The sequence below is a fragment of the Augochlora pura genome, chromosome 5 (genome assembly GCF_028453695.1).
Source record: "Augochlora pura isolate Apur16 chromosome 5, APUR_v2.2.1, whole genome shotgun sequence".
Taxonomy (NCBI): domain Eukaryota; kingdom Metazoa; phylum Arthropoda; class Insecta; order Hymenoptera; family Halictidae; genus Augochlora; species Augochlora pura.
Genome location: NC_135776.1, coordinates 9015077 through 9026876, shown reverse-complemented (window position 1 = coordinate 9026876; position 11800 = coordinate 9015077).

Sequence of the window (11800 nt, the reverse complement as noted above, 5' to 3'; positions counted from 1 at the left end):
TTTCCCTGAGTAAAAATAATTTCAACTATTATCTCACGGTAATATCTCTCGGTTAATTAATATTACAAGAATGTGAAGATTTATGAGATAATTTTTAGATTTATATCTTTTACAGTTGTTATTACCGTGCTTTATGCTGAACATAGTATTTCAAATGCATTCATGAGACATAATTGGTTACACTCTCGCTTGTAGCAACGGATCTATGTAAAGACAGTTATTATGACACATACATTACTACAAGAATCCTGCATCTTGACACATTTAAAGACTTTATATACTCCATAAATCAATGCCTTAATCCGACGAATCGATCGATCCTATTTTAAAGCAACTATCAACGTTTTGTTTTAGTCACTTTCGAACACAATGGCACGATATATTCGAAAAAGATTTTGGCTATTCTTAACACGTTCCGTGTCGAGCTATTTTTACTCGACTCTTTATTTTAGTCATTTATTATTTTACTAAACCTGTACTATACTATCTGTAATTATTAATTATCGTATATACATATAAATAATGTAAAATACATATAATAATAAAAGAAACTCATTACGATCCATTCTTGTGGTACGTACACGTGGTACAGAATGTGTTAACTAAAGAATTAGATTAAACACAGACTTATCTTTTTTCTTTTTGAGATTATGCTAGTCGAATATGTATCGCATTTTATAAGAATATGCTATGACATAGCGAAAACAAATACAATCGATTCCATATTTTAGACCTTATTTACTCAGGTGTGCAGAGCAGGTGACTTAGTAATTATTCACATAGGAAATCTCAATTAATTGTAATTAATGACTGTTATCGATTATGCTCATTTTTGAACTTCAGAAATTCCAGTTGAATTTGTTTCGAAATAAATTACACGCTACGTCAATTAAAAAGAAAAGATCAGTAATATTATGTAAAATAAGAATTTTTATTCATTTTTGGTGTAAACAGAATTTATTTGAATATTGTAAACTTAAATCAGAAAAATTTAATAGATTATTTTTATTCATTTCTTACAGTTTTTCGGAAGCAATTTATAATTATTTTTTTTTTTAAATGTACAGAGTAGAATTAATAAGTTCATTATTAGGATGACAGTTTAATTAATTGTAAGATGACTTCTAAGACGTATCACGAATTCGAAAATGGTTCCTTTTCAATTTAAAAAAGTTTACTGACGTTTAAGAACTTTTTGCTTCAATTGTGTAATACATACTTTTAATTTTGTATCCATTACAAATATTCATATACAACACATATACAAACATAATGTAATTGCAATGTAATGTAATTCTAATATAATTCTAATACAATGCTAATGTAATGTTATTGTAATTCTAATGTAATTGCAATGTAATGTAATGTTATTGTAATGTAATCAAATGCAATTGTAAGATAATAATATCCAATATGAATATTAGATATTAGGAACTTGCGACAAAGTCTAATTACACTATCGTAATAGAGCAGACTTTCTTCTTTCGGAAACCATCAACACAGATTTCATTTCCGATTGACACAACGCGCATATTATATTCATAGAACTTTTCTATGGTAAGTGTTGCAATGCTTTCGTAAGTCGATATACCGGGTGACTTAGCTAACTCGAGCATCTTTAATATCTTACTTATTTTATAATTAGACTACGGTTTCGATGCATGTTTGACAAAAATGACAAAAAGTCAAAAATCGAGATTGTATATCATAAAAAGTATTTGGAATACTTTTACATTATATGTACAACTTATTATAATTATTAAAAGAGAAATAAAAATTGCATCGGACTCGCGTTTCTTACAATCAATTTTAACAAGTTCTATTTTCCAGAAAAACTCGCAGTCGATGATAGAACAAAATTTATTTATTATATACAACAAAATGTCTCGAACGAAACTTGTACATTTTTACGTAGAATATGATTTAAAAGAAAAATATAGCTTTATGACAAATAAAAAGCAAGATGACCTTGGAATAACCATGAAACGTCATGCATTAAAGAATTAATAGCGCCATTTCACTTCTAATCCGACAAACTAAAAGCCAAGCATCAGTTTGTCCGTTTTAAAAATCACGTGTCTACAAGATTTTTACAATCTCAACGGATACGTATCACCCTGTACAATTCTGCTACGTGTAACGATTTTGTTCATCGAGTGTAACATCGTTCGACCGTCTAAAGTCATTCGCTCGATTACGAGCAGCTTGTAATAACACGTCTAAAGCAGGAAATAACCATACGTTCGTGACATGGACAAGGAAAGAAGCAATTGGAACAAAATCCATCGTCGAAAGTTTCGAAAGTATCCGCGAAGACATCTCTCGACAGAGAAAAAGAAAGGAAGAAAGAAGGAAAGGGGAGAAAGAGAGAGAGAGAGAGCGAGAGGGAGAGAGAGACGTCTCGTTACCGCGATTAAAGACAGGATATGGTAACAAAGGCAGGCAGAAAGAAAAAGGAAAAGTTAGCCAAGTGTCCAGCAGATGTACAGACGGTACGTACGCACGCATTATTATTGGAGTGCACAGGAAAAGACACGGGTGTACACGTGTTAAACAGAACCCCGCGCAGTCGGTTAGAGGTCTTTCTTTCACGGACCGGCATTCTTCTTTCTTCCTCTTTTTCTTCAATGTACGGGTAAACAGCGCAGAACAAATCGTGTACATCGGTTTGAGTACCGTTACCAGCGAAAATGTTCGCTTTCGACCTGGCGACGTCGAGCTTTTGTTTCGGGCGGGGCCCCAGAGTGAATGAAAATGAAACGTTGCTTTTTCAATGTAGAAGTTTCGTGCGCGACCTACACCGACTACGACGGCATTGTATCTATCGCAGGGGTCGGGAAACATTTTTATCTACAAAATAGATTTAATTAAGGGGTGATTAACGTGTAACGGGTCAAAAAAGTTGATTTTTGGTTTACATAAATCCATAGTAAGACGTGTGAAAAATGGGACCAGTAAATGTTGATCTATGATGAAAAATACATTATCAAAGGTGCAATAGTCAAAATGGAAGATCAGATACTACCGGTATTAACATTGTTTTCAACTTATCTCTTGTGAATATTGATAATTTTCCTACAATAATTATTATATAATTGGAATATAAAATTTAATAGGACGATCTTAATTTCAAACCATTTTTGGAATTAATTATGATAAAAATGTTTATTATTTCGAATTTTTAAAAGGAATTCAATAGGTCACATGAGACAAGTACAGTTGATGTACAAAATATTCGTACACCTTTTAAAACCGAATAACTTTTATATAATTCTGTCAAGTGACACAAATTTTTTGGATTGTTAGAGAGATTAGTTTATTAAGTAATAACCAAACAATTGATTCCAATAACTGCAATAGATTGACATGATAAAAGAGTTAAAAAATTATATTCTTTTTCAACGACTGTATGTTCTTCAAAAATTATAACGACGAAGAAGATCAACTATAAAGAATATCATCAACAATAATATGATTATAAATAATATGGTTATAAGCATTATGATTATCAACAATATAAATGTAAGTAATGAAATAATAAACAGCATAATCCAGTTGTAAATACGAAGTATAAAAGAAAAAGTGAAGTGTAAATAACAAAAAATATAATAAAATAAATAAAATAACATTTACAGTTTTATGTAATATTAAGATCTATATAATATTTTACGTATTGTAAAGTATATATTTTTCAGATTACTTCGAAATTATCATTGAAATCTAATCTTTTAAAATGATTTATGATACTTGTAAATAAACAATGTCGCGTTGCTATCTCAGAAAGAAATACAGCCTGCATTGAACTCAACCCGATATATAACCCGCACAGAAGGGATTTAGTTCGAATGTTATCGATTTATGACAAAGGCTTTCCTTGTTTCTTTACGATGTTGATTGCTGCCACCAATAAAAGTCGTGCGAAATCAGAACAACTCACGCATCGATATACAAGTAGGGATCAAAATACAAAACCCTTTGTAGTCGGCTACATTTCAACTAGAAATTCAAAATATTTGTTCAGATTTATAGTGTTTCCATTTTATATAACTTTAGAGCATTTTATACATTATGAAATTGAATTTTGTAAATCATGCAGCGGTTAACAATAATAATTTTTTAAATATAAATTAATTTAAAACGTGATATGACAATTATTAGCGGCGTCTTAGAGCCGCCACTCGACCCAAAGGGTTAAAATGGTATACCTTTTTCTGCAAACAAAATAAAATAATTCTATAAGAAACGAGTTACTCGGTACTGTAAAATGGTATGAAAAATTAACAGTGTTAACAATATTGCAACAAAATTTGTACATCTTAGCATATTCTTCACGCAAATAGAGCGAAAATATTACTTTCTAAATATAATTATTGTCTGACCCAGTTTTAGTTTAAACAATGCAAGTAACTTGTAACGAATATTTGAAAAATAAAAATTTGTATGTTAAGATAATTTATTTTGATTTTTATGAAATTAGTGTCATCGTTTGGGTAGATTTGGAGGCACAGGACACCCTGTATAGTTGGAACACCTTTGTTTACCACTGTGTGCGTCCCTCTCATTGTCGGATGAGAACGAGAAGAGGAGGAGAATCCATGAGACGAGAGTGTGGCAACTAATAAGAAAATGCCATGCTGAAAATGTCACACGCTGAGTAAAGTGACGTCACCCTATAACCCGTTTCTGACCATTTTTACCCTGCTATTGTGCTGTTCGAACATTATTGAAAAAGGAATCCTCTAAATGTGACAAATATAATTAAACTTGTTTCACTTCGATCACCGAACGTCCTGCTAGACTTTTATTAACAATTTCAGTGTCATGTTACTTTCACACAAAAATTCAAAACTAAAAAATTAAAAAGTGTATGACTGACATAACATCTTTTTATTGAACTTGAACATTAATTTTGTTCATCAACTATCGGGTAAGCCAAACTTTATTAATGCAGAAAGATTGCAAAAGCAATTTCAGTAATAAATTTTGCCTTTTCTATCTTATCACACGATATAAATTAACAATATAAATTTTACTAGTGTAAAGCATAAGTTAAGTGTAATAAATATCGTGGTCATAAAATGTGATTGCCATAACGTTAGTCACCTAAATAAAAAGGAAAAGTGATTTCGTCTAAGTAGAAAATTGTTAAAAGTAGAAAACTAAAATACTTCCTCATTAAATCAACGTTTCGTATGCTGAACAATGATATCATAAAAATTTGACTTCTTGAAAATATTGACAATCGGAACATAATTTACAGATGACAAAGTGTACGACTATTCCAATCATGGGTTACCAATTAGAAATGGACAACAATGTGTGATTTAATGTATCCAGGAAGCCATAATTCACTTTCACTTTAGAAGCTTGTAATTCGAAAGAAATACTCGACAGACGTAATCATAGTGATTCTATGCAATAGTATCAGAATCGAAATAATCGATTGTTGTATCTGCACGTGGCGGCGTAACTATACTATAGAGGGAACGCGCTTTTAAAAATATTTCACGCTTGGCTTAGAGAAAGCTCGGCCGAGCACTTGCGCCGCAATTATAATATTCCGGCTCGTTTCGAGCAGCATTCATGCAAACAGGAATCAATTTTTGCGAGATCACTTGTTGGTCTTGTAACGACGTATCAATCGAAGAAGGAAGTGACATTCCACGAGGGGAAAGTCGGAAGTTAGGATGCGAAGTCGCGTGAGTCGGAAGAAAGGCAGTCCCTAACTTCATGGAAGCGTGATACGTCCAATGTTCAATCGAGCTTTGACAACCTATTCGTCTTCATCCGAAGTTTTTATCAAGCAAAATCACCGAAGTTGCAAATACTCGTTTAATTTTATTCATTGAATAAATTGCTTTCATTTTGTTAAACCTTCGCACTACGATTTCTTTCACAGCTCATTGATTAACACTTGTTTGTGTCTAATAAATTCCTGCACGTTCCGAATAATTTATATTTGCTGTTTGACAATCTTTGTTTCAATGTTTAAATATTGATAATGGAAAGGTGGGATTTTATTTGAATTTAACACGGTTGAATAACATTCATATATTGTAGATTAGATATAATAAATGATATTTTAGAGCTAGAGGTTAAGAGATTTGCAAATACAAACGGTCTTTGAGGAAACTAATTTTAATATTAACGATGTTGTCTTTAAACATTGTTTAGGGGAAGATATATAAGTAAATAATATTTACTAGTTAATTAATAATTGTTACTTAACGTTATTGTCTTGTCGTAGACGATTTTTCGTAACAATTTTAGCGAAATCTGATCTAATTTTATAATTTATAAGTCCTTTGTTCATATTCATCTGGAAACTCCGGTTAAATAATACGGATAATATTATTATTACTAATATTCGGTGTGACGTAGGATGCCATAGGTAGCGTTTAATTTTCGGTAGGTAATGAATGATTCATAACATGATTATTTCACCGCAACGGTTGCATTCAAATGTGGAAATTTCCCATCTAAGGCAACGGCGGCGGCGGCGGTGTCGGCTGCGACCAGGTAAAATTTCTGAATAGCTTGAATACGTTCCTGGAAAAATTGTACGCGTGAAATTTCCATTCATATTCGCATTGTCATTATGAATCATTGTTAGCATTTTCACGGAACTTTCTTTCAGATGTTTTAAAAGTAAATTAGTTTCCTGTGTGGATTAGAACAAAAAGATATTTTGTTCTGCGTTGCGTTACTTATGGATGGAACTTACGAACTTTGTAGTAATAGATGCAAAAATGTTATTTGTAAAATTTGTGTTGCAAAGAATGATTTAAATAAAAATAATAATTGTTACACCAACAATCTCATTTTATATAACAGTTGTGGTTCCCGATAAGTCCAGTAATAAGTCAATATCTATTTGACAAACAGCATCCAAAAGATACGTTCGATTATTTAAATGGCAATAATAATTGTTACGCCTACGATTTTCTTTTATATAACAGTTCCGGTTCCCGATAAAACCAGTAGTGATTAAATACCTATTACACAAACAGCGTCCAATTGACACGTGTCGCTGACACGAGAAGAATAAAGAACCTCGTTGTACGATCCATCAGAGAAATTGGTGCGATTCGCTTCGATGCTAAAAGCTAATGAAAGTCCCATATTTCCACGTGATTACAGTGATCGCGCAATAATCGTCGGCCACCTACCATTTGATAATGCCGTCGAGGAGTCAGGCGGCGAGCGTCCACTTAGGGGGTGTCAGCTTTTCCCATAACATACGGGCCTATGGGGGTCCGCCCGTTCTGGAGCCCTAATACAACGAAGGGTTAATGTTTTTAACCCCAAACAGATTCTCACGCGGCTATATATAACGACTAATGGGAGTCGGTTATCGTTATGCTGGCCGAACTATTTGTATACGTATCAGTCCGGTGCATGCGGGTTCTTTGTAAAATGAGCGAGTTCTATGAACGAATCGAAATCTCCATTTCCATTGTTAATTGTACCATGTCATCGTATTGATCAGTGAATGAAGAACGATCGTCCATTGTCCACGTGTAACATAGTTCTTTCAGTTTAGTCTACGCACACGGAGCGATGGATTGTTGTTTAAAAGGAGAACAAAACGTGCTAGTATTATTTGAATTATTATATCAATCGGACACGATACCATCGTCGAATAAATTATACCATATCTTCCTGTTTGAGTCATTGCTAATTGATGGATTGCGAATTTATGTAAATTTTATACGTCATCAATTTGCTGCAAGTATGTGGCCATTGAAGCAACGATATCTTATTAGACATACGTTATTATGTTATACTATATGTACAAATATATTATAAACTGTAATGGTTACATACTATCATATAATATTATATACTTATCAACCACTATACTCTATATTATACAAATGACTATGTATAACTATATATGTATAGTTATGTATTATACTATATATTATAATATTATGATATACTGTACATTATTGTATATTTAATATAAGATCATAAAATATAAGGCTCAATTTAAGATTATATTTATTATAAAATTAGTCTATAAAATTATAGTTTAACTATATATATGTATACAAAGTGACTCATTTAAATCGATATTGTAAAAAATCTCTTAGTATTTCAAGTGTGGAAACAAGTGGGGAATCAAGTGGCGCTACTACTTTCTTTAATACACGGGCGTTTCCAAGATTATTACAACGTCATCGTATTTTCTTTTACGATAAGTCGACCACGAATTTGAAGAATAAACTTCCTTTTTACAATAACCTCTCAAAACTGGATGTACGAAATTTTTTAGACATTTTATAAAACAGAAACTAGGAAGAAAATCGGCCGTGTAGAGCTCGAACCTTTTGTTCGAAGCTAAATAAAGTAACTAAAAAAAATCGTACAATAAAGTTTAAGGGATCATTGTAAAGGAGAAACTTTAATCTTACCATCTATGTTAGGATTAGTCATGAAAAAAATTGTTCAGTGTATTTGCAGGCATTTCAATCTGTGACATGCAGAACATGCAAAAATATGTTATAGGAAAATAAACGTTGCATAGCGTAAGTAAAAGCTTCGAGCTTTAAAATGAGGCTCATTTGGTCGGCACTAAAAGCGTTAAATTAGCTAGCTCGATGTTTTTGAAAAAAATGGTATTAGAAAACTTTGAAAATAATCGCCTCGTATGCTGCAAAATATTTCTAAATAAAATTACAGACGATCCTAAGTATACTCAGTTACATTTTTTGTCAGAAAGTTCCACCGTTCCAAGACATGGAAGAAAACTCACCTTCCTTCGCCTCGCCAATGTTAGTACTATCATAATTTAGTAGACGCTTATCTAATAACATAGCACTTATATGTAGAGTAGTCGTACATTGATAATGCCCGGCGAAACCTGCCGCGATGACTTGCAGTTTCACTTCTGCCAATGTGTATCACGTTTTTTTCCGTACGCGCATTATCCGAGCTCCATAAGATTTATCCATAAATTATTGCCGCGGTACGAAAGCCTTTCTATAACGGAGGTCGTTCGAAATCTCACCGTCTAGATTTTTCTATTGTCACGAGTCACCGTACCGCATTGTTACGAAACATTGAGATTGACGTATAATCGAATGCTAACAATGCGCAGACGGTGGTTATTTACAATCTACGGCTTACATCGCTCATGAATAGACGCTCAATTTCATTCATGCGACTCTTCTCGGTATTCCATCGCGTCGTCGGCTACGTTCGAGTTCCAGCTATCGGATCGGAGTGTATCGAGTGTCGCAACTGAAATAGTTGTAGCAGCGGGAATAAATTTAAGACGATGAATTTTAATTTCCGACGTACGCGTATATACTATAACCGTTATTTATTTATTCGGTTCGTTCCGCTTCGAAATCTACAGGCGCATGTTTCATTTTCTTAATCTCGTGCATAGACAATTTAAGCATCGCGCAATTGTTTTCACATTTCTAGCCAAAAGAATTAACAAATCAAATTTTATTAGACCTTGTTAAAGAAATATCGAATAAAAATTGATCTAGATAATAATTAATTCGAATAATATTTGTTACTAAAATAATAATTCCTTTGTACAGGATTTAATCCGAAAAATAATTCCGTTTCGAAACAAAATTATAGAATATAGTGTTTTTCCATACTTTATTGATTCATTTCTTTCATGCTAATTTTTTTAATCAAATTATCTTTCAAATGTTGCAACATAAAATTTGATACTTTTTAGTAGATTAATCATTAATCCATAACTAAGTATGTAATTTTTCTTCGATTGCAAAGGAAGTCGTTGTACATTCCAGGATTTGTATTTATAACACATATAGGCTTAAGAAATTAGGTAAATAATATAAGGTTAACAATTTGCATTTAGAATTTCTCTAGGCTGGCAGCTAAATATGCGACTATAAATATTTTTATCTGATATAAGCAAAATAGTATTCCACAATTAGTGACGTTCTTTTAATGATACATCTTTTAATATGTATTTAGTTTTCTACTTTAAATAACGCTTCAAGAAAAACAATGCGTACTACTTTGTTGCCTTAAATTGTCTATTCTTTTGTTTCGTAGATTTAACCGACGTAAATACAATGAGAAAAAGATTGCATAAGCTTGTGATTCATTCTATCACGTTTCCGAGCTACGGTTATTTTTGTGTGTTTCACAGTCGAAGGTATCGCGTATGTTGCTAGCACCTTGTAATAATTTTGCAATATAGATATTTGTCAAATTTCACGATTGAAAAGAATTTTAAGACGTCAAATGCTCGAGGTCAATATTTGTTGACAACTTTACGAAATTAAAGTACTTGATCTAATGAAAACAAAATTTAACCCTTCTACAGTATAAAAATGTTTGTAATATTAACCTAACTTAGACCACTAGAGAATGAAATCAATTTTAATTTTATTGATATTTTTATATGACGAAAAGGTTAAGTTATTATGTTAAATTTCTACTTCCTAGATTTGGTTAAATAAACTTGTGTCACTTGTGTTAATATTCGAACGGCGGACCTTTTTAACAAAAATTAAACTGATAATGAGTATGCTTGGGATTATTTATAATTTTATACGTCAATTTTCTCAACATATCATCTAACATATTATATCTACAGTCTTTAATGAGACATATGAAAATCTAAATTAATTTCCATAAATTATATAGTCAGATATCAATATTTATAGGTTTTAAATGGGCCCGAGTTACGCAGTCCGAGTGTTAATAGAAAGATGATTGCCGCTAAATTATAATAGTCATCGTACCAAAGAATTAATGAAGCTTTCGTACAAACTACTTATGCGAAATAGCAGCTTAGTGCATACGAAATGACGGATTTCCTTTTGCACGTAAACAGTTGTCTCCCTGTTTCCGTCATGCTTTTGTTTTTAACATAACCTCGTTTATAGTTGTATCATCTATTACCAGGGTCACATTTCAACACAGAAGATTTTATCATAATTGTTCCATTTTGTTATTTATTTTGAATTTCGTAAGGATATGAATTCAACCGATATTCGTGTAAAATTCTTATATAAGCATAAACTTGGTAATAATGCTGTAAAAGTTGCACGCAATATAAACCAGGCGTTTGGGAAGAATACTGTTAACGATCGAAAAGTGCAGCGTTAGTTTGAAACTGGAGACATTCTGAAAAATTCCATATCAGATTTTATTAATTCCAAAGATTAGAATATCTTTAAAACAAGCATCCATGCATTAAAATCTTGTTGGGAAAAATGTAATAAAGCAAATAAAGTATATTTTGATTAAATAAGCAGCTTTTGAAAAAAGATACGCTGTTTTATATATACACTTAAAAATCCGACGTTTCATTACCATAAACCTAATGGTATAATTAATTAAGAGCGATAGTAATACCGATTAAATTGAAAAATGGAGGGACTCCAATTTATTCAAAGTTTGTTCTTAAACGACCTTTGTGTTTGCTGTTGATTTTGATCCAACAGCTGCTGTTCGTTTTTGGAATTATATTTAGGTACATAGCATTCAGCACAGTTATGTAGCATGCAAACACAGGTGGTAGTTCTTTGAAGTTTCCGTACCACGTGAAAATACTTCCACTTCTACTTCTATTTCTATTTAAATAGCTATTAGTATATCTAAACAGCAAGTCTCTCAGGTGCCCGATGAATTGATACACGTGAATACAATTTATCATACTTTCATTTTGTAATTAAATTCGGTGAATGTTGTAACAATACTCATTTTATTACAATCTATATTTTCATGTTTTCTGTTGTTTTTATCGTTACTTGGCCTCCACGATTATATTTTATGTTCTTTTTAAAATAAGATCATG